This window comes from Egretta garzetta, unplaced genomic scaffold (assembly GCF_000687185.1).
Source record: "Egretta garzetta isolate BGI_Z169 unplaced genomic scaffold, ASM68718v1 scaffold502, whole genome shotgun sequence".
NCBI classification, from domain to species: domain Eukaryota; kingdom Metazoa; phylum Chordata; class Aves; order Pelecaniformes; family Ardeidae; genus Egretta; species Egretta garzetta.
Genome location: NW_009258809.1, coordinates 187,737 through 212,305, shown reverse-complemented (window position 1 = coordinate 212,305; position 24,569 = coordinate 187,737).

The window sequence follows — 24,569 nt, the reverse complement described above, 5'->3', positions numbered from 1 at the left end:
AAACATTCTATGATTCTATGATTCTATGATTCTATGATTCTATGATTCTATGATTCTATGATTCTATGATTCTATGATTCTATGATTCTATGATTCTATGATTCTATGATTCTATGATTCTATGATTCTATGATTCTATGATCATCTCCTGAGAAGGGCAATGCTAAGGGATGGTGGGGGGTGAGATGAGGATGAGACAGGGAAAGGAAGAGCAGAAATGTCCACCTTTAGGGAGACAGCAATAAATCCAGAGAGAAACTGCCAAATTCAGACATGTGAGCCACTTTAACAGGCCTACAGGACCTCTCTGACAACTCTCTGTGCTGAGCTATTCTGACAGCATCTGCTGTGAACTACCATCTAAAAATCTGTTAGAAAAAATTGATATCTTTATTTTTTCACTCCATTAGACTTCCCATTCAAAAATGCACTCTTCCTGATATCTACACATTTCTATGGTCAATGGCTACATTTCTTAAGTAAAATTTGTATAATCTGGTCCTGTAATTCCAGGGTTTTCAACTAAAGGAGCTATAATCATAACTTTTAACATAGAAATGCTGCCTGCAAAAGGTTTCTACATTGTGAGGGTTATACTGAGCAATCTTGTCTGTATAATTTAAGAGTTCACAGCTACCTGAAGGAACACGCACAGCAAGGTTGAGTTTTTTTCATTCCTTTGCAATAACCAATGATTCACCTAATCATATGTACCAAAGGTACTTAATGCCTTCTTTGCCTCAGTCTTTAATGGTCAGACCAGTTTTTCTCAGGGTACCCAGCCACCTGAGCTGGAAGACAGGGGCGGGGAGCAGAATGAAGCCTCCATAATCCAAGGGGAAATGGTTAGCAACCTGCCACACCACTTAGGCACACACAAGGGTACTGACAGAAGTGCTCACCAAGCCACTTTCAATCAAGTCCTGAATAACCGGGCGGTCCCAGTTGACTGGAAGTCAGCAAACGTGACGCCCATGTACAAGAAGGAGCAGAAGGAGGATCTGGGGAACTACAGGCCTGTCACTCTGACCTCAGTGCCAGGGAAGGTTATGGAGCAGATCGTCTTGTGTACCATCATGCAGCACATACAGGACAACCAGTTGATCAGGCCCAGTCAGCATGGGTTTATGAAAGGCCAGTCCTGCTTGACTACCTGATCTCCTTCTATGACCAGGTGACCCGCTTAGTAGATGAGGGAAAGGCTGTGGATGTTGTCTACCTGGACTTCAGTAAAGCCTTTGACACTGTTTCCCACAGCATTCTCCTGACAAAACTGGCTGTTCATGGCTTGGACAAGCATACACTTCACTACGTAAAAAACTGGCTGGATGTCTGAGCCCAAAGAGTTGTGGTGAATAGAGGTAAATCCAGTTGGTGGCCGGTCACAAATGGTGTTCCCCAGGTCTCAGTGTTGGGGCCAGTTCTATTTAATATCTTTAACAATGATCTCGACGAGTGGATTGAGTGCACCCTCAGTGAGTTTGCAGACAACACCAAATTGGGAGGGAGTGTTGATCTGCTTGAGGGTAGGAAGGTTCTCCAGAGGGATCTGGACAAGCCAGATCGATGGGTCAAGGACAGTTGTGTGAGGTTCAACAAGGCCAAGTGCCAAGTCCTACACTTGGGTCATAACAACCCCATGCAACACTACAGGTTTGGGGAAGAGTAGCTGGAAAGGTGCCTGGAGGAAAAGGACCTGGGGGTGTTAGTCGACAGACGGCTGAATATGAGCCAGCAGTGTGCCCAGGTGGCCAAGAAGGCCAACGGCATCCTGGCTTGTATCAGGAATAGTGTGGCCAGCAGGAGTAGGGAAGTGATTGTGCCCCTGTACTTGACACTGGTGAGGCCGCACCTCGAATACTGTGTTCAGTTTTGTGCCCCTCGCTACAGGAAGGACATTGAGTTGCTGGAGCATGTCCAGAGAAGGGTAATAAAGCCGGTGAAGAGTCTGGAGCACAAATGTTACAAGGAGCAGCTGAGGGAACTGGGGTTGTTTAGCCTGGAGAAGAGGAAGCTGAAGGGAGACCTTATTGTCCTCTACAACTACCCGAAAGGAGGTTGTAGTGAGGCGGGGGTCAGTCTCCCAAGTAAAAAGTGATAGGACAAGAGGAAATGGCCTCAGGTTGGGCCAGGGAAGGTTTAGATTAATACTAGGAAAAATTTTTTCACTGCAAACGTTGTCAAGCATTGGAACGGGCTGCCCAGGGAAGTGGTTGAGTCCCCATCCCTGGAGGTATTTAAAAGATGGGTAGACGTGGTGCTTAGAGACATGGTTTAGTGGTGGACTTGGCAGTGTTAGGTTAACATTTGGACTTGATGATCTTAAAGGTCTTTTCCAACCTAAACAATTCTATGATTGTTGTTGAAAAAATTGCATAGCATATTACAGTTGAACTGAAAACTTGTAAATGTTAGACTAAGACACCTTTACATTTGTTTACTACTTGCCTTTAAAGTGTGCTGAAGTACAGTAATTATTTAATTGCCAGTAGACCCACCATAAAATGTTTCTCTATAGTTTTTATCTTGCGGTTGCAGTCATTGCAGCTTTCTCTAGCTCAAGATGAATTTGTTGCTATAGTTGTAGCAGCTTTGGTTTGCAAGTTTCCATAAAACAGTGGCTATTCTTTTGGTGACCAGAATGGACTCATTCACCACAGTAGCTCCAGGGAAGTTCCTAGAATGCACTTCTCCATATGGAAGTTTTGGACCCACCGTGAGTTATTCCTTGTGCATATGATGGCATTAGTCCTTCTGTCCACATCCAAAACTTCCCCATGCAGGGACCTGTAGGTGACCCTCATCAACATGAAGTCCTTGAGCCAAGCAGTATTCACCTGGTCATCTCACCCCTAACAGCCCCTCAGCCCTTCGATTCCCAGCACACAGCACCTGAGTATCCCAAACCTGGAGGAGGGTATTTGTGTTGGAGAATTGGCTAGAGCCTCCTGCAGAGACTTTCTGCCAGGCAGGCCTGTGGAATAGACATGCTAGTACAGAGAAATGAAGGTGCAGCACATCTCACTCTCCACTGTCTATAGCTGGTTGTGGCTTTGCAGAGGGAAATGTTAGGCCAGCAAAATACAGGAGCAGGAGCCTGCCAGCTGACACTGACAACCAAAATGCTACTAGATATCCACCTCACAGCAGTGACAAGTGAAGGCTCTGGAGAAAAACAGAAAGCAAACAGCAAAAAGGGTCATGCTGAACAATTTGCCTTACTCCAAAAACCAGAGATGACTCCCAAAGTGTAACTGAACAAATGTGATTTTTTCTATCAGCAAACATCAATTCAGCCAACATAAAATTGTGGAGGTACTAAACATACATATTTAGGGAAGTAAAGTATTTTAACATATGATGTTTCAGTTCATACAGAACTGAATTTTAAATTGTTTTGAACTTTGTGTATTGAATTTTGTGCTGTGCCTCTGTAGAGTCCTCCAGCAAAGTCATTTCTACTGAGATGAACGCCAGCACTACTGGGATTTTGGATTTAGTAGCTTTCTGTACACAATTGCAGGAAGCTTGACACTTTGATGCGAAACTAATTTATAAACACATTTCAAATGCATATCTTGTGATTGAAATACATTATTAATGTTCTTTGCAAGTTGGTGGAGAAACCTTATATTACCAGAGTAATTGTTCCAAGCAGCAAGTTAAACAAAGTACAGAAATAAATTGGTGTCTCCTTGGCCTACAATCAAGGCATGGAAATATCTCTTTTGCTCCTTTTAGACTGCATGGATGTTTCATAAGTACAACCAAAATTGTAAAATGCTTTGAAGGATCTGTGATCTTCCATTTTTAAGCCATTAACTTTCGAAACACGTTTCTTGAACTGTACCCTTTTCTATGCTATTCTGAGAGGATGTAATTCATCTGTAGAGGCAAAGTTTGAACACCCCTTTTATGAATATAGTTGAGAGCAATCACAATATATTCCTGTATAGTGGCCAAAACATAGCCTATACATCCTGAGCAGAAACTGACTTTAATCCCAGTAAATCCTATTTTAGGTAGAAGGCCATTAACGTTATTAAATCAGTATGCCATTAGGGGAAACAGCAGCAGCACGGGAACAGTAGTGACATTATTCATTAGCTGGTCCCAAAATGAAAACCCAACCATGATGTCTCTATTCCCTGGTCTCCCATATTGCTCAATGGGGTGCCGCCAAGGTCCAGGAATCGATTTTCAAGTGGGACCAGTTCCCTTCTGCAGCTCTGAGACAAACAGCGGTGTTCACCCCAGCAACGTGCTTAGGAAAGAGCAGGACAGGTCCCTGGAAAGTCTGCCTCAGCCTCTCTCCTTGATTTGCCAGATCTACTGCCTTCAGCTTGGGAAGATGTCTCCTCAAGGAATACCATCTTGTCCTGGTTTCGGCTGGGATAGAGTTAATTTTCTTCATAGTAGCTAGCATAGTGCTGTGTTTTGGATTTAGTACCAGAAGAATGTTGATAACACACTGATGTTTTCAGCTGTTGCCAAGTAGTGCTCAGACTACTCAAGGACTTTTTGAGCTTCTCCTGCTCGCCCAGGTGCATAACAAGCTGGGAGTACAGCACAGCTAACCCAAACTGACCAAAGAGCTATTCCATACCATATAACGTCATGCTCAGGGGGAGTTAGTCGGTCGGTCGGTCGTGGGGAGACTGCTCGCTGCTCGGGGAGTGATCGGGGCTCGGGGACTGCTCGCGGCTCGGGACGGGCTGGGCATCGGTCGGCGGGTGGTGAGCAATTGCATTGTGCATCGTTTGTTTTGTATATTCTGTATATTCTGTTATCATTTTCATTATTACTATTATTATTATTTTCTCTTATTAAACTGTCTTTATCTCAGCCCTCGGCTCTAACCTTTTATTTTCTTTCCGATTCTCTCCCCCATCCCACTGAGGGAGGAGGGAGTGAGCGAGCGGCTGCGTGGTGCTGAGTTGCCAGCCGGGTTAAACCACGACACATCTAAAAGCAGACAACTCACCTTGCTAGGGAGTCCAGGGCTGCAGCCAGCTCTCCACAGAAGTGAAGCAAAATGCTTTGCATGCTCGCTCCCCTGAGGAGCAGAGTCCCAGCTCAACTGGGGAGCTCCTCAGCTGCCCCATGCCAGCCAGGCTGCTGGCCTCTCATCCCGTGTCTCTGTGCCCATCATCTGCTGGTAGCTAAGAGAGCTTTATCCACTTGCCCACGATCTAGAGGTCTCAGACCAGACCTTGCACAGTTTATATCACAAAAGAGCTTTATGGGAGGTAGGTAATATTCAAATCAATGACTGGAAGCCAGCCAGAGCAACTTTGACCTCCCACAGGGCAAGCACTGAACACCATCTCTAAACAACCAGCTACACCCTGTAAGGACATTTCCTCTAAATTTGTGTGGTGCATGCATGAACACTTCCACACTGCTGAGTAAAACAGCAACAGGCTGTGTTTTGGAGCACAAAACCCCGGTTACCACCCCACCCCAGGCCACATCAGATGTACCCTCAGCAGCATGCAGAAATGCCCTCATGGCCATGGAGAGGAGTGTGGCAGCCCCAAGAGGGCAACACCAGGCAGGGAAGGAAGCAGTCACTGATGTCTGCATGCCAGAAGTGGGGTGACATCCCACACATGGCCCTCGAAGGACACCTCCTTCTCCCCTAGCCCCTCTCCACTTCCCTGCCCCTTCATCAGCCCTTTTTATCCTCCCTGCACCTGCCAGCAGCCCCCACCCATCATCTGCCCTTCAGGGGTCTTCTGCCTCTCCTGCTTCACCTCTGCCCCATGGCTCTCCTCCAGGCATGGCTGACGAGCCCCCAGACAGACAGATTGTTTTGGAGCTAAACTTTGGGCTTGTTCAGCCTAAAGAAGAGAAGACTGAGAGGGGACCTCATCAATGCATACAAATATCTTAAGGGTGGAAGTCACGAGGACGGAGCCAGACTCTTCGCAGTGGTGTCCAGCAACAGGACAAGGGGCAGTGGGTACAAACTGAGACATAAGAGGTTTCAGTTGAATATGAGGAAAAACTTCCTTACTCTGAGGGTGACAGAGCACTGGAAGAGGCTGCCCAGGGGGGTTGTGGAGTCTCCTTCTCTGGAGATATTCAAAGCCCGCCTGGATGAAGTCTTGTGTAACATGCTCTAGGAGAACCTGCTTTAGCAGGGGGGTTGGACTAGATGATCTCCCGAGGTCCCTTCCAACCCTTGCGATTCTGTGATTCTGTAAATCCATTTCCTCATCTCTTTGCCTGAACAGCAAATGTGGTTTTTTGTTCCTCAGGAAAGCTCATATGTGCCACATATCAACTCTCCGCTTGGCAATCCCAGCAAGCTCTACAGCCTCTCATACCAACATCCCTCATGAGGGGCACACCACGTGCCACACTGTGAAAACACTGATCTGAGGGGTGCAAAGCAGCCCTCCTATTATTTGTGTGGATTTCAGGGTTAGCAACAGCAATCCTGTCCAAAGGACACTGTAGGGATGTGTGATGCTCCACAGAGACAGACCTTTTATTGGGACATAGAGGACATGGCCCAGAGGCAGGAGGTTCCTCTCTACAGGAAGATCCCATTCCAGGCAGGAGCACATTTCAAAAATGTAAATGGCCTGCGTGGGGGCTGGGGTTGCAACACACCAATTGAGTACATCTTGGCATCCTTACCGTATGTTGATCTGCCCTGGATGGCTGACTTGTGCAACCATACCACTGCCCTGCCTGTCTCCCCATGATAGAGGGGCTGCCATACTGCCAGATCACCTTTCCAAAATCACCACATCCCCATCTGGGATAGCTGAAGAGGGTTCAGGAAGGAGTTGCAAACCACTATTGAGGCCGTCTCTTGGCCCCCCTGAGCTGGGAGCAGAATGGCTGTGGTGCTTTTATCATCTGTCATTCTCTTTAATCCACTCTATTTTAAGTTCCCTATGTTGTATTTATGTCCAGAATCCCAAAACTATTTTCTCCAGAAAGCACGATCCTAAATAGCCATCAAAGACAGAGGAAGTCAGATCAGACTGATCCAGTTGTACACATAAAACATCCCATCTATTCACAGCAGAGCTCACTTCTGTTTGTGAAATGGAGGATGTTTTAGGAGCTGTGTGCTGACTAACCAGATGGAGTGGCAGAGGAGAGACAGCAGTGTGAGGGCAGTCCCTTGAGCAAGAAGTTCCTAAAGGGCTCTGGGGTCCACCTAATACCATCGTCTTCTGAGTTGTGTTATGGCTCTACCATTTTTCCTGCACAGTAAAAATATCTGATCCTATGACACTGGTCATCTTCAAACTGCTCTCAGTCACTGGGGATGTGTTCTAGACAACCCAGAGCTGCCACTGTCTCTTTGACAAGGCAAAACCATAAAGATTAAAGCAGATGTAGGATCCTAGAGGATTTTTCTCACATATATTGTCCATAATACAGAAATAAAAGCTGATTGAGATTATACATTTGAGCTTCTTATGTGTCTCCTGTTGATAAGAGCCCCTATTAAATGGGGAAATCACAAAAATAAAATTTCCTTTGTTAATTAAGTCTACAGTTTTCCATCATTAACTTAGTGCCTGTCACAGTATCCTCAGAAGAGAAGTACGCGAAGGATTTTGGCAGTTAAACAAATTACATCCAGAAGGGTTGATTTGGTAATCCACTTCTCTTTGAGGGCTAGTCCTAAATTTGTTTGATGTTTGTTAACGTGTGGATTGGTAATAAATAAATTTTAAAAAAAAGACAGAGAGACTTGACACTGAATAAGGCACGCTCTGTTAATCTTAGGATGTGCAAGAAGAAGATTTGGCTTACATAGTGAAACAAGCATTTATTAGCCAAACAAACATGAGTGGCATTTACTTCAGCAAAGCAGCATTCTCACCTGCCAAGAAATGACACAATACTTATTTTAGTTAGTTTTCTCAATCTTCCATCTCTGCAATAATTCAGAAGAGCATACCAGAAATGTTGGGTCAGCTCAGACATCCTGAGAGTGTAATGGCTGCAACCTGAGATTTATCAGCTGGAAAAAAAGATGGAATCCATAACGGGATGTGATACCACAAGATATGTCAGCACCAGAGAGCAAACTTTGGATGTGAGGACAAATTGTTGCTCCTGGCTTCTTTCATAGCAAACCAATTAGCTGTGTCAGAGACAACAAATTTAGGTTTCTTTTGGAAACTGTTCTCTGTAAACAACATGGTCAAGATAACAGCGGTTTGGCTTCTTCTACAAAATGCAGGCCTCTAAAACGATGCTGAGGGGCTCCTGCACATTCACATGCTCTGTGCTCCATGATGTGCCTCTGGGCATATCACACATACTCTTTGCTGTCACGTAGTATGAACGCTACTCCTGGAGGGGGTTCAGTCTTGCCTGCAGACATCTGCCCTCAATCAGCAACCCATGGTAGGCAAAACCATCCGTACAGTCCCAGCAGCGTTGTCAAATGCAGACCTCCCTCCCATGGTGGCTGCAGCTGGTGGCCTCTGAAGCCTTCATCACAGCAAGTCTTTTGTGGAGTCAAGGTGATGAGGCCCCAGAGGGTATGGCTAACCTCCTCTCCCCCGGCACAGTCCCCAGGAGGGGCAATGCTGCTGTAGCATAGCAGGAATACTTCCCAGCTAAGCACTTCCCAGCTAAGCACTTCAGAGCCCTTATATCCGCAAGTACTGACCCCTCTGTTGTTCATCCAGGTATGTAGTGCTATCTGGGCCAAAAATGCCCATTTGTTGATGGGGAGGTGGCCATAAATGGTGGTCAGGGCTGTCTCTTGGGAACAGAAAGTCAGACACACTGGTCCATCACTTGGTGGCCATCAGTCTCCTCCATGTCATGGAAAACCAGTGCCTACAGGGTGGTGAGATATATCAACCTTATGGCGCCAACCTTGTGGCAGCATGCTTGGTCCTAGCACAGAGGCTCAGCAACAGGTTCGAGAAGTTGGTAACATTTCCTGGGCAGAAGAGCTAACATAAATTTTTCTCTGATGCAGGCAAGGGACAGGCTTGGGCAATGCAGATAGGAGACGCTCCTCTCATGGCAGGGAGTGAGACTCACTGCCCAGAGAGAAGGCTTGTTAAAGCCTTGATGATAGCTCCACTGTGCCAATTTGGGGGGTTTTATAGCAATGTCAAAGAACAAACCTGTAAGGAAGATGATCAAATGATGGCCATCCCACTGACTCAAGTTTTGGAAGCCAGCAGAAGGCTTTGTATTAATTTCTAAACTTTGGACAGGCAGGAACAGTCAGTTCAGGATCTAGGCATTTATATGTGAAAGATTTATTTCCAGAAACGTGTAGTTCAATACAAAAGGAGCAAACCATGGGATCAGACCGTGAAAACTGAACACCAAAGGGGGAATTAAAGAGAGTGATGCCTACAGCCAGCATCAGGGCCTGTACTGCAGGCTCTTTCGAGTTCTGCAGGAGACTCCAGCCATACCCCACGGCTTCAGTACACCAAGTGCTTTGCAGGGATAAAAGATGCTCTTTACCTAGACATCAAAGAGGAAACGTATACAAAGAATGCTAGAGGGGTTTTAGTGATGTTAATACACTTTACAAAGCATTACACCTTATTCCTAAATCCTGCTAGGGGATATATAACAATCTTGCTGTATAAGTTAGAATTTTTAGTGTAATTTGGACACAAAAAACATGACAGGAAGATGACTTGAGAAAAATGATCATGAATGACAGGCAGTAAAAGCAGTGATCTTTTCCCCTCAGCGCCTAGAAATGATCACAAACGATCACCCTGATTCAAGTATTGAAAATTAGGCTAAAGGCTAGTTCTAGTCCACTCAGAGTAGGAAGATAAATGATCTCCTTGCTGTATCTGTGTTATATATTTTTCCTCATTAGTAATTAAATTTTCACAGAACGGCTCTGCCTTGATCTTGAACTCCTCTGTGTGCTCCGCTGTCTGTGCTCAGGTCCCAGCCTACCCATACAGAAAAGCTCTTTCTGCCTTGCCACTTGTCATTTGAAGTTTGGGTGAGATTTATTCAGAACACCTGATGGCTCTTCTCCAACACTTTAAAAGAAATTTGGAAATCACAACACACAACTTTTTTAAGTTTATAACAATTATACTAGTTATGTATCCCTTTCATATAATCGTCATAATAATTTTAAACTGGTTTGAACAGATTTGATGTAGCCCATCACTAACATTTTCAGCAAAGTTTTCAGCTTTTATAAATTGGTTCTTTCCAGCCCTGTTTTCTCTGGAGCTAGGTTCCTGAACACTTGAACATGGTTTCAAGTTCATGCCAGGGGAGTCAGCAAAATATTCTAAGGAAATAATTTCTGTGAATAGAAATCGCTATAAACACTAATATTTCCCAAAGCCTTCTGGCTCCAGAAACTTGGAAACATTACTTCCTTGATTAATATTTAAGTGCTTAGAGTAGAGGTCATGATCTACTAGATGTCTGTCTTAACGTGAGCTGTATGAAACATCACTTCTTTTCTGTCTGATTAATTTTTCTTTTCCTCTAGAGCATTGCGGGATGTTTGATGCTTGGATGTAATTATGGTTGCCACATTAGAGATAGTCTTAAAAACTGTTAAACTGAAAGAAAATAATTGTTTCTTGCAAGACCATTTCACAAACTTTCAAGTGGGAGCAGATGAGAGGAGAACGAGGTTATAGGGAGAGGGAGGTTCTTGACATATTAAAACGCATTTGTGGCTGTTTTGACAACCAAAATATTCCCAGATGACACTGGGGAAAAAGCCAGACCTCCAGTTACAGAATGAGTTTTACAAGACAGAAACATTCAATGACACCTACTGGCCTAACCTCAGGGAAAATCTCTGCCCATACCCCAAACCTGCCAATTAATTTAAATGAAAAGCTCGTGGCTGAGAAATATGAGCCGGCATTTTTGAGACTCCAGGGTATCTCGCTCCTGTGTCCTTGTTCCTGCAATTGCTGAGAAAGAAACTGTTGCTTCTCCCAAAGAGGAAAAGAAAAAATCCCGACTTCTGTGCAGCAGGACAGTTCTTTACCAGCTAAATTATCTCCCAGTTTCTATTTTCACCCGCACAAGCACTAGGCATTCCCAGCTGATCTTGGCTGTTCCTTTCTCCACAAAACGCAGTCCTCTTTGCTCTCGCTACCAAAATGGAAATGAAAACTCTCTCCTGAATGCTCCTGCTTTCTCCGCCTCTACCTGAAGCTCTTTATATGGCTTGTTAGACCTAACTCCAGGAGAGCTCTCCTCCACAAGAAAATCTTTCATTGTAAGTGAAACATCATTGGTGAGGAGCCTTTTACTTCTAATTGTACACTAAAGTCATTCTAACTGTCCTAGATGGAAGGATTTAGGGTCTGACAAAGCAAATCCTTCAGAAAGAGGGTTGTGCATAGAGCTGGACACGTTAGAACGATGGAGTTCTGCAACACACATGCTGCATTGCTTATTCTGCAGCTGCAGCAGCAGATTTAGTTAATTCTGGGCTAAAGTTAATGCTTTAATCAGTCTTCATTCTCTAGCATTTTACAGCATAAAATTCACTGAGTCCTTTTAAATGTGAAGCTTGTGCGGTTTTGTTCTTAAGTTCCCTCTCTCCTGACTTGCCTCCATCTCTCTGGTCACTAAGTGCTTTGCCAAACTGTGAAAGGCAGAGAGATGCTGGGTGGAAAAAGGCAAGCAATTCTTAGGGCAATGTCTGCACAAGTTAAATAATCCCAAGAGATATTCCCATTAGCTCATTTCAGAGGCGCAAAAGCTCTTCTGAGCTCTGAAAAACATTCCAACAGCAGTCCTTGGACAAACACCCTTGTTCTCATCCTACCATTTCTGATCCACAAGAAGCTCTGCTAGCTGACTGGGTCTTTTCATTCACTTTTTTTTTCCTGCGTCACCTACTCATAGCTCTGCTGTGAAGACACACAGGTATCCCTGAGAGATCCTTGTTTGCTTTTTGCTTTTATGGAAAAACCATTTCCACCGTGTAAATAAAAGGCTGCAATTTCTCACTCAAACAACAGCTTTCAAAATGGGAAAAATAGGTCTCCACTCCACACCACTTGCACCCTGATGTAAGCATCACAAAGACCCGAAAGGAGGCTGTTTTCGAAGCCTGGGCTCTCCAAGTCAGAGAGTACCGACAGCTACTACTGAGGCCATCCCATCCCTTGTCACACTGCAGCACAAAATGGATGCAATATATAGTCGTTCATAAGCTCTACAGCCAGCTAAGAACATGCACAGCTCTCCTGGGATTATTAAGGTAAACCCATGGCACCTTACTACATGATTATATGGTGTCCTTGTTTCAGCTGGGATAGAGATAATTTTCATCTTAGTAGCTGGTATAGTTTTGGATTTAGTGTGAGAATGATGTAGATAACTCACTGATGGTTTAGGTGTTGCTAAGCAGTGCTTACACCAGTCAAGGACTTTCCAGCTTCCCCTGCTCTGCCAGGCACAGAAGAAGCTGGGAGGGGGCACAGCCAGGACAGCTGACCCCAACTGGCCACAGGACTATTCCAGACTATATGATGTCATGACCAGTATAGAAACTGGGGGGAGTTGGCTGGGGGACAGTGGTCGCTGCTCAGGGATGGGATGGGCATCAGTCAGCGGGTGGGGAGCAATTGCATTGTGCATCACTTGTTTTGTATATTGTATTATTATTATTATTATAATTATCATCATTATTATTATTTCTCTTCCTCTGCTGTCCTATTAAACTGTCTTTGTCTTAACCCCTGGGTTTTACTTTTTTTTTTCCGATTCTCTCCCCCTTCCCACCAGGTGGCAGGGGAAGGTGAGCAAGTGGCTGGGTGGTGCTTAGTTGCTGACTGGGGTTAAACCATGACATATGGTCAGGTTAAAAGGACTAATTCAAATATTAACAAATGTGACTTGCAGTAATGGACTACACTGTCCAAGCTACCTCATGCATCATCAGAAGCCTGTTTATATTATCACAAAATCACCTCTGAAATGGGTCCATGTCTTGTGATTATGCTGAAGGTTTGGGTTTTTAGCTATTATAATCCTGCTAAAGTGATATATTTTCCAGGGGTCCATGCTAAGCGTTCTTTTTCTTTTTCTTCCCTTTCTTCTTCTTTTTCTTCTTCTTTTTATTCTTTTTCTTTCACACAGCACCAAACTCACCCTCCCCCTCTTCTTTTCAGACCTCTGCTATCTCCTCTGTGCTCTGTACATCAGATTCAGAGCCCCTGCTTTGAAGGCTTGTCACGTAGCAGCACATGTGTATGGCAGTGAACTTGCCTTCTTTTACAAACCATGTTTTCTATATTAGTGTTTTCACCTCCAACTCAAAAGATATGCAGTTCCTTTCATACTGCCTTACAATTCCAGAATGCCCATCCTAAATCTATCCTAGCTGTATGGGTCCACAGCTGTTCCTAATCTTTTGCAGTTTTCTCAAATTAAATGATTAGGCTGGTTTCAATGCAATCTAAAACTAGTAAAAACTTTGCCATATAACAACCACCTTCTCCTCTGGTCCTCCAGACACATCTCAACACAAATCAAATCAGAAATCTTGAAATTTTATACTGTAAGGGGACCCTTACAGGTGATCCAAAACTCTTACCTTGACCGTGAGATATATAGGGCAAACAGCCGTAGTGTCTTTAATTCTTTAAAAGATATTTAAGCCTTATCTTGCTGTCCCTTGGTTGAAGTGGAAGAAAGAAGTGTCTGAAAGCAGAATATATGTAACCTATTAAAATTAATGTTGATACAGCTAAAGATGCAGGAGAGGATGCCTCACTCTACGCCAGCTCCCAATCCATCATGGACACACACCTCAAGCAGGCTCACAGATCAACGTGCCGAGGAGGTCCTCTCCATGGGACCTGGCAAACAGGCATTGCTGGACACACAGCCAGCCCAAGAAGGTCACTCAGTCTCCCTGCAGAGTTGGCAGCCACTGTTGCTCTTAGGCAGAAGGAGTTTGAGAGAAAAAAAAAGAAAAGATGTCTCAGTTTCCACTTCTGAGAAAACTAGTAAATATTTGTCTTGACTAGATGAGGTGGCATATTCCTTGATGCAGCTGCTCTCTTTAGCACTCATTGCTAAGGAAATGAGGAGTGGAGGATCATGCTGCATGTATCTCTCTACCTGTTTATCTCCCAGATTAACCCATGGGCCAGTTATGACCAGTTTGGCAGGGGAATAGAGACCTCAGAGATACTACCTTCCTCTTCACTTCCTGTAAATAGGTAGCCGGGCATTTAAAGCAGTCTGTGTGATAAATAGCTGAGACCCCATGAGAACCAATCCACCTAGGAGGGAGACGCTATGACTGGCCAAGTGCAGGGGAATACTCTTTGGGACACATTTGCCAAACACATCGGAGAATCTGAACACAACACATGCATGAACGGGAAGCTAGGCTTCCTGCTGTGTGGCTGCTAAGCCAACCATCTGCAATACCGAGCATATGATTCAGAGCACGATCTCTTCAGAGACCTTGCCTGACAGTGATGTAAGCAATAAACAAAGAAAGATCCAGGCCTGGCTAGTCTGTCGAATAGAGCTGATCTAGGTTTAGCCGTGACCCCGAGCATTTCAGTCAATTTTCATTGTTCAGTTCTCTTTCAATGTTGTAAACAAGTACATTCTATAAGCTACCTCTTAACCTCCAGGAACATGACCTGCTTTAAATCCCTCTCCAGCAGCTAACTCACATCTCTTTTTCTTCCTGCATCATTTGGAGGCTGGAGAATGTGAAGTTAAATGCTGTAGCATCCTTCTGATTGCAAGTCTCTTTAGTGTTAGCTCCGTACCTAGGACTTTACCACCCAACACCAACATTTTCATGGCCACATTTATGTTTGGGTAATGAACCTTTGCACAAAGAAGAATGTTGCTATGTCACATTGTCTCAGTAACACCAGGCAAGTCTGGGATTTTGCTGAGTTTCACAGAGTACTTCAGAAATTCCAAAGCCAGCTCCAAAAGAGTCGAATATGTGTGAACCAAGATGTCTGAAGGGAAGGGCACAGATTGGTGGGCATTTCTCTCCTGATGCTGAAGCTGAACACGTTTGAGAGGTGCACATAGCTCAAATAGATTGAAATGTAATAATTACACTTTTCAATTTTTTATTGCTCCTTATAATTCATTCCTTTGTTTCCCTGTCTTGAGCAACATTACATTAATTAAGGATACATAAGCATGTCCTTTTTGAAAGATCTCTAATTACTTTGTGCTGTTGGGTTAATAATTCAGGTGACTTGAGTTATGGCTCTAAGGGTCTTGAGAAATGAATCTCTGATGAATATTCAGACAGGTTCTCTCAAGTTAACCCAGGCTGGCACTGCAAGAAAAACCTCCTTACACAGTAAGGAAGGGCGGAACATTCCTTTACACTCAATAATTGGGGACCAAAGAGTAATATCAGTACTTGCAACAGACCAAAAACTGCCTTGTGTGTTGACTATCTCCTAACTTTTAAAGGGATAAAGGACAATTTATTCAAGGAATTGAATAAAATTACTGCACTTACAGGTTCTGGTATTCACCCACATAACCATCCTAGCCAGCTAACAGGAGAGAAGTCTACCCAGAAAGCAGAAAGCCTGGTAAACTCCAATGTGGTGAGTCAGCCAACATATATTTATTTCTATAAACATTAAAGGACTAAAGGACTCTGTCAGAAAGAAAGAGAATTTAAAAATAATAACAGTAATAAATAATAGCAAAGATAAATACAGCAGTATCCCATTAGAATAAACCAATTTGCAGACCAGTGATGGAAAATACCTGAAGATGACACATGCACAGCCCTTATATTGATCCTGAGGACTGTCAGTAGGAGAGGGGCAAAATTTTCATTATTTTGTCATTTGTCCTTTCTTGTAAAAGATGAGCCCTTTGATACTGTTTGTATCAAAGGGAATTAATGGAAACACTAACAATATCCTCTATATGCAGCCCCACACAAGGACAACCCTCTTAGTATTTTTGCAGGCTCACAGTAAATTTTGGAAGAAGAAAGGGAAAAGGAAAAGAATTTCAATGAGGCCATAAAGTTGGACTTTGACAGCCAGCAGACTGTTAGGACAGGATCTGAATGGTGGATGGAGAATGAAGGATTTTGAACACAAGGGACTGTGTTTCCCAGGCTACAACTACATGACTCATACTCCAGGACTGATATACACCATTTCCCCAGCACCTTAGAAAATCACTCAAGTGCAACCTCAAGAGAGTGAGGTGATCTAATTAATCATCACTATATCTGACATTATTCAGCTGGGAATTAACCTACACAGAGTAACTTCTTAGGCTGCTTAAGGAATTTACATGCTTTTAAAAACAGCCAGGAGAAAATGGTAAGGACCCAAGAGAAAGCAAGGCAATAATGCAAAGTATTATTACTAAAGCTTTCCATCTGGGTAAATGAAACATAAAGTGAAAAGGAATAGGGTTCCTTCAGTTTTGCAATTAAGCATTAAAATATGTAAATTCCCAAACTTGGTGAGAAAATACCGGCAGCTGAAGAAAATGGGGTCTCCCATGAAACTGTGCCAATGTAAAGAGGGCAGGTCAGAGCTTAGGCAGAAAACCTAAGAAAAAATCTCATAGGGTGGTGAGCCCATATAGGGATAAGGGAGAGCTGGTAATTAGCACAGATGAGGTAGAAAATGCTCTTGAAAAATTTTATAAAAACCTGGGTATCACAGAGTAATGCTCAAACCAATAACAGAATAGCAAAGAAAATCATTACCTCAAAGACCTATCTTTTCTTTATTTAAAAACAGAGGATAGATAATGCCTATGTAGCTCGTATTGCAGAATAAAAAAGAGCAAGGCTTTTACAGGGTTTTTAATGTCCACATTCATTTATTTATTTAACAAAATTAAACAATGAGAAGTAGCTTAAATCCTCTTTAACAGCAGCTTGGATGATTCAGACGCCTGAAGAGGAGGGAAACTGGACTAGCTGCTTTCCACATAAGACGATTTTATTAATAACTATTGACACAGAGATTCTTGCCAATACATTTGGCAAATAAAGAAAAGTGAGTATATCAAGGTTTTGTGCAGCCAGATAAATCAGGATTTGTAGGTTGCTGACTTTCTGCGGACTGCAGTAAGAAGACCTTTGAGTAATACTTAATTTTCAGAAAAAAAAATTTTCAGGGTATTTTAGGCCCTGTCTACATGACCACTCACCCTGCTCTTATGCACTGAGAAGAGGGTGAGAAGCTATCTTTGTGCTGTTTGATCCCAGGCATTCAAAAACATATTGGTATATGCGTAGTAAACAAAAAGTCATTCTTGCCTAAAGCAGAAAAAAAATCTTTTGACCAAGCAGAATGGGCACTGAAGTACACAGACTGCAGAAAACAATGTCATTGAGGATTTTAGTTTCTGCCTTACTTAAGGATTGCAGAATTTCTCTTTTGGAGAGTGAAATTGTCTTAAATAGGTTTACATTAATAAAAAGTACCTGGCAGGGTGCTCTCTGTCCCTCTTTGGGGCATGCATCTGAACCACGAAAACTCTTGCCACAGTGATACCCAAACCCTCTCACATGAGGAATAAATGTAGGATCAGACCCAGATCACAGCTTTATGCAAATAATTGCTACTTTTTGTACAACACCCCTGTTCTTGAAAGCAAGGACATCCTTGTTAGATCTTGGTTCTGGTTCAGTTTCTATTTCCCTGCAGTTCTGCCAGGCATCCACGCTACACACAGTGGTAGTTCACTCAAATCTGGGGTAAAACAGGCAGTACCCAGCAGGGAAATTTGGTGTTTGAGAATTAATGACAACATGTTTCATTCCTGCCACCTGAGATCGTCCTCCAGCAACATCCCAGGAAGTCCTCTGACCCATTGATCTCCTTGCCCTAGCATACAGAGAGCATTGCAGGATTTTTTTGGAAGCGAAACAAGAATTGTAACCAGTTCAATTTTGAGATCTAAATGTGACTTACCAATCAAAACATTTCTGCCACAGAACACCAGTAAAGTGTTCTTTTTTAAGTCCTGTTACGTAGTAATCCAAAGAATGTGAAGCCCTTCTGTGTCTCCATATAATTAATGTATCTGATATTTTGAGAATGAATAATACTGTGTTTTGGAAAAAAGCTATTCCAACAACAAATAAGGATGTTCTTTCTGCCCTAACTTTCCCATGTATGAGAAATAGGCACAGCCACTATTCATATGCTATTCCTGAATAGTATTCTATGCCCCTACCAGCAAGGCAACAAAAGTACAATCTATTGACCTACTGAGTTGTTAATGAAAAGTAATATTGTTTATTTCATTTCCCGTAATAATTTTTCCATGACACAGATGCTTATTAATATGTTCTTCTGACAAGTGATGGTTACAAGCACAGGAGTTTATTTAATGATCTGATCTTCCCCTGTGAATATTCCAGCCATTACAATTCTAGTCAGAGCTACCAAGTACTTTTGACAAATTCAATATATTCACAAGCAGATTATTAAATTCTATTAAAATGACATTTGACATTACCAAAATGTGTTGCTTTCCTTTAAACGATCGTGTGGGCCAGGTTCTTTGGGAGCAGCGCTCTGTTACAGCGTCTGTCATTCAAACATCACCCTACATGAGCCTGGGAGACTCCCTGCTCTGTACGCAGTGCACAGAAGTCCCCGTCAAGCCAAAAGGTAGGGCATGTCTACTCGGTTGGAAGGGAGGAGGGTGATCTGGCCTGTTGGGAGCACCACACTGAGAGGCCAGAGCTGTGGAAGCAGTACCTCAGTGCTCACATGAGTGAGACAGCCAAGAAGCGTGGGTTCAACGCAGCACTGCACGAGTGTGGGGGGGTCTTGCCAGCTCAGGTGAGCATGACCCCGTTGCATGGTGTGCATGCAATGCACAGTGCTGGTGATTCACCAAAGTCCATGCTGGAAATCAGGGATGGAAAATGATGCTAAAGCAAATAACTGTTGGAAAAGCTTAAGCCACCAGCCTATACTTCCTGTTTCAAAGGAGAATCCCAGATTTAGGGTGCCGTAAACTTTTTATCCTGAGAGCTGGCAAATAGGTGCAGGACCTTATGAAGAAGGCAATATTGTCTTTCTGAGGCTGGGCTGTCCAAAGCTGCTCAGTGGGGCTTTAAGTCAATGGGAGGACTCAGCAACTGCAGGAATAAGATCAGGCCAATGCTGAGCATTTACAGAAATTTCACTGAGATTTTTAAAGCAAATATTTGTAAATAGCAGTTTATTCACAATCAAGAGTGTTGGGAAAAATTACAGTCTTTTCATGGGGAGGCTTTTTCTGAAGCTATCACAGACTGACCCAAGCCTCCTGCTCCTGTTTGCACAAAGATGCTCTGGCTGCTGCTCTATTTCACCAAAAGTCTATATGCTTCGACCATACTTTCAAGTTAAAGTTTAATGTTAACTTGAAATGAAAAAACAGATTTGACAAACAACTGATAAGGTCACTGTATTAAGTGAAGCCAGTTAAGGTTTCTCCCAGGTTTTTTTAAAAATTCTGGAGCCTGCTGTCTGTTATAGGCGTAAGCAAAGAAATTTCACCACTGTGTCTGGAGAACATTTAGTTCTTTTACAACCTTCTGGTCTTCCATTTAGTTTATCCAGCTCCATCTACCCTTTTTTACTGCTGTATTCTGAGGCATTCAAATGCCTGGGAAGATGGGACTAGCACAGGTAGTATCCTCTTTAGCAATAGAATAGCAGATAAAAGTTTCTGTAATTTTATCTTTTTTCAGTGAGTAACTCTGTGTGATCTTTTGCTTTTCAGTGAAGATTTCTTCTATCTCTCATTTTAGAAATGTTCCGCTTACTTCATTTTAAATCATATTCAGACTGCATAAAATACAGCCCTGAAAGCTTCAGTTGATAGTTGTGCTCACCTGAAGCATTCGCTTTGATCATGACCAATGGCAATAATGATATTAAGGACAATTCCTTATAAATTAGCATTGCTTGAAAGTCATGATTCCTACAATGCTAATGCAGAGCGGCAGATCCCCCTGCTTCCCTCCCCTGCCCAACAGTGTTACTGATAAGGTAGGTGTGAAGCATTTTTTTGACTATTCTTCCCAGTTACATTAAGAGGAGGTAATAAAAAATAAATGGCACTTTCATGATCATATTATTCTTGCTTCACATTCCGAGAAAGAAACCTAGAAAATTCCTCGGCCTAGGCTATAAGCGAATAAATAGTATACATAAGATATATGAGGAACACCAGGAACAAGCCAGAGCTGCTTTGTCTCAGAACATTTTTATTAGCATGATGTACAAACGTTGCTCTTTCCCATCATGACCTCACATCATTCCAATATTAAAAAGCAACACATAAAAATGACTATCAGAAAGGTACATTATGGGGAATAAAACCTTTTTTGGATGACATCCTACCTACTCTACCAACCTCCTTTCTCCAGGTTTGGTGTGGTATGTGTGGCATGGGAGCAAAGGAATCTCTTTTTTTCCAGTGCTACCCTGGGAGGGGTGTCAGGCAGTGATAAATCTGTGCAGGGTCAGAGCAGGAGGCCCATCTCTGGTACAGACCGTGGGAAGGGGTGCACAGCTGGGTCCGGGAGTCACCAGGACCTGCTGGTCCAACCTCCTTCTCCTCCAGACAGGGCTGCACCTGTGCCCCTACTGCTCCTGCTGCTTGGAGTGGGTCAACAAGGAGAAGGAAGACCTCACCCATTTTTCTGATGGTGGCTTTTTCATCAGCCTGCAGGAACACTGTGCTTTCCCCCAGGAATGTGTACAGAAGGGATGACTGGCACTGTTCAGGTGCCACCCTAAAATCATCCCTGCTGTCTACTGAGGGGACCACCCCATGGAATAAAACCCACTGACCCTGAAAGCACTCCAATGGTTGATTATGATAATTAAAGCTGCTTGGCAGAGAGGGACCTGGAGATATGGCTCAACAGCCAATTGAATATGAGCCAGCAGTGTGCCCAGGTGGCCAAGAGGGCCAACAGCATCCTGGCTTGCATCAGAAATAGTGTGACCAGCAGGACCAGGGAAGAGATTGTGCCCCTGTACTCAGCACTGGTGAGGCCACACCTTGAATACTGTGTTCAGTTTTGGGCCCCTCACTACAAGAAGGACATTGAGGTGCTGGAGCGTGTCCAGAGAAGGGCAATGAAGCTGGTGAGGGGTCTGGAGCACAAATGTTACAAGGAACATCTGAGCGAAGACCTTACAGCTCTCTACAACTGCCTGAAAGGAGGCTGTAGCAAGGTGGGTGTTGGCCTCTTCTCCCAGGTAAGGGGCGATAGGACGAGGGGAAATGGCCTCAAGTTGTGCCAGGGGAGGTCTTGATTGGACATTAGGAAAAAATTTTTCACGGAAAGGGTTATTAAGCATTGGAACAGGCTGCCCAGAGAGGTCGTCGAGTCCCCATCCCTGGACATATTTAAAAGACAGGTGGATAAGGTGCTTAGGGTCATGGTGTAGTAGTAGATAGGTATGGTTGGGCTCAATGTTCTTAAAGATCTTTTTCAACCAAATGACTCTATGATTCTATGAGAAGTGTGAAGTCTGGGTGAAGACTTTCATTAACTGTCTGCAACAGGATCAACAGATATTGACATCACCTCTCTGCCACAGCTCAAAGCAAAAGGATTGTTTGGACTAATTATTGTTGAGGCTTAGAAGAAAGAAGCTCTGCATTTCATTAATTGAATCATCCATCTAGGTTTGTAGGCAGGTAAAACAACAGAATTAGTTCACCCAGCATCGGAAGGACTCAGTTTTTCCCCAAGGGAATTAGATAGTCATCACTCATAAAAATGTTACATTTGAGAACTAGCCCAATCCAGGATTTGCAGTATTGGTCTGTCTGACTGTGGTCACACTGGAATTCTCTACTGTTTATTTTAGTTTTAATATCCACAGTAATCAAGAAAAAGATTAAATTAATCCACTGGGGATGAAATGAAGCAATCGTATTTCAAGATATTGCTACCTCTAAGAATGTTCTAATACAATAGAAGACCTCTTCTCCATCTTACACATTTGTCTTTGATATGGCATAGTGACCTGTTCAGATATTAAAAAAATTCCATGGGCTCAGTACACAGTTGTGTATAGAATGTTCTAAACTGCCAAAAATGATTTAGGACCCATTTCTCAAGAGCAATTCCAGTAATTTCAACAGTCTAGTTGCTTTAAGTTGGTATTTTGCTCAAAAAATGATCTATCCATGTAATGAATGGGACTATTTGTGTATGGAGAGTAGGATTTGGTTTCAAATGTAGTCTTGAGCTATGAACAAACTGTTTCAGTTACAATTAACAAGCAGCTTTGAAACAGAAAAGGAGCAGATGATAAAACTAAAGCAAAAACTACAGTACATATAATATCAAGTTGTGGGACTGCAGAACAAACATTTACAAAGTGTTTTCTGTAATATTTTTCCTGGGGTGATGTCACACTAAGGATTAAAAAAAACAACATTTCACCATAAAAAAGTTCATGGAATCATCTGATTGAAAAGCAGTGCAAGAGCTAGTAATGATCACCATCTGGGAAACAGATGCTGGTAATTAAGGAAAATAATTCGTTGAGTTTTATGTTGGCATTCATTAGAAATTAAGTTTACTTAAGATGATTAAAGCACAAGATAGTTTTCAGCAGTAGAGCATCCTGTAAATTGTAATGATACAGTGATTGTACCTTGTTTTTTACCAGGCCTGGAAGTTTTTCTCAGGAAAGAAATTCGCAACCCTTCAGTAGAGAATGGAGAGGAGCCAAACATGGTGAACAAACATTAAGTAAGAGGAGTTTACTTAATCTGGAAAAGAAGGTGGCACTACTAGGTCAGCAAGAAGATAATATAAGGATCAGACTGTCTTTATGTGACTTAGCCAGACTGTCACCGTAAAAGGAATTAATCTAGCAAGTATGTAGTACAGCTCTTTTTTTGATTCCAGTTCAACAAAGCATCAAATTCATTCTTATTTTCGAACACATGCTTTAATACTTTGCTGTGTTGTGGCTATTTGGATTCGTATTTTGTCCTGCAGCTTCTAGTTTTGCAACTTCAAGCATGCGAGCCCGTCTGTATGCTGACACCTATGCCACAGTTGTTCCAAACTAATCCGCAGTTAAATCTGAAATAACCAGTTATGTTTATATGTGTAATAACCACAGAGGCAGTTTTGTAGTCAGCTCCATGTTTGGATATAAACACCATCAAGAGGCAAAAAAACAGGTAAAGATTTTGAGAAACCACAGGTGGCATAAAATAGGCAGAAAACCAGTGAGATAGAATAGTAATGGAGATGCTAGTTGAGAAGAGAATGTAAATAAGCGCTTAGTTGTATGTGCATAAATGGGGCTATGCAAGCGCTTAAAGTTAGGGCCTATTCTTTAATATATTTCTGGATGTGTCAGAATGGGGACTTTTTTCTGTATGAAAGTTAAATTTCAGACACTTATATAAAATTATTATCACCCATAAACTGCTCGATAGTGCAGCTTAATGTTTTCTCTTTCTTTGAAATACAGCTAATGGGTCTCATGTCTAGACGCTCTGTGCAGGATCCAGCCCTTTGATAAGGATCCTGTGCTGTAATTCACATCCCTGGGACTGAGCTCGATGCTGCCGCAAAAGTGAACTCTGCTAGCTGGAGTCTTGGTGCAAAGGCACAGCTAAAACCCAGATGTTTATTTCCAAATTAAATTTTATGGCACTGAGATTTTCTTTCTGATTTATAGCAAACTAGTCCTTTTTACAATCAAATCAATAATTCACAAGGTAGTACAGATACCACTTTTTTTTATGCTACAGTTTTCATTGAATTATTCATGACACTGTTTCAGGGGCTACTCTGAAAAGCTTTTTTGTTGCTGCTCCTGCTTATATATGAAAATACCACTTCAGACTATTCTGACTATCCACTCTAAGAAGCCTCTTTATGGAAAAGAACAGTAGGATTTAGTATAGTTGACAGTAAGGACTAGAAGGCACACTATAATTAACTCAGCCATGCAATCAATGAAGAAAAGATAATTAAAACCCCAAGTGTAATATGCAAAAAGTATATTCTCTTCATTCATTTTGACAGGTGATTTTATTAATCATAATATAGCAGACTGATCTGATTAATATATATTGTGGAAATAGGGAGACGATGTTATAGCAAGAAAGGGTCATATTTAAGTTTCTATTCTTATGTGTATTTAAAATGGAGTCTAAAGGGTAATAACCAATTAATATGCTTTGCTTAGGGGATAACCAGCAGCAACAGATTTCACTGGAAATCCCAAAGGATCCATGAAAAGACGGTGTCTCAGCCTGGGCTGCTGTTGACAGGTAATTCTGTGGGTCTGGCATCCATCCTGCTGACTGCTAGAGATCCCCCAGGACGGAGGGGGACCAGGAGGAAAATGCCCACGTTGCTGGGCAGCAGCCGCCTCTCCCCAGCCACCCTCCCAGCGCAGCCAGCGCAGAAGCAAGCCGCACTGCAAAGCCAGCTCTCCCAGGTCGCCTCTGTCCCGCTGCGCCAGCACAGGGCTCCCAGGCCGGACGGTGCAGCAGCCCAGGCCCCAGGGAAGGGCGGCCGCCCCACTCCCCTGGAGCCAGCGAGCCCCCCTGGGCAGGGCCCT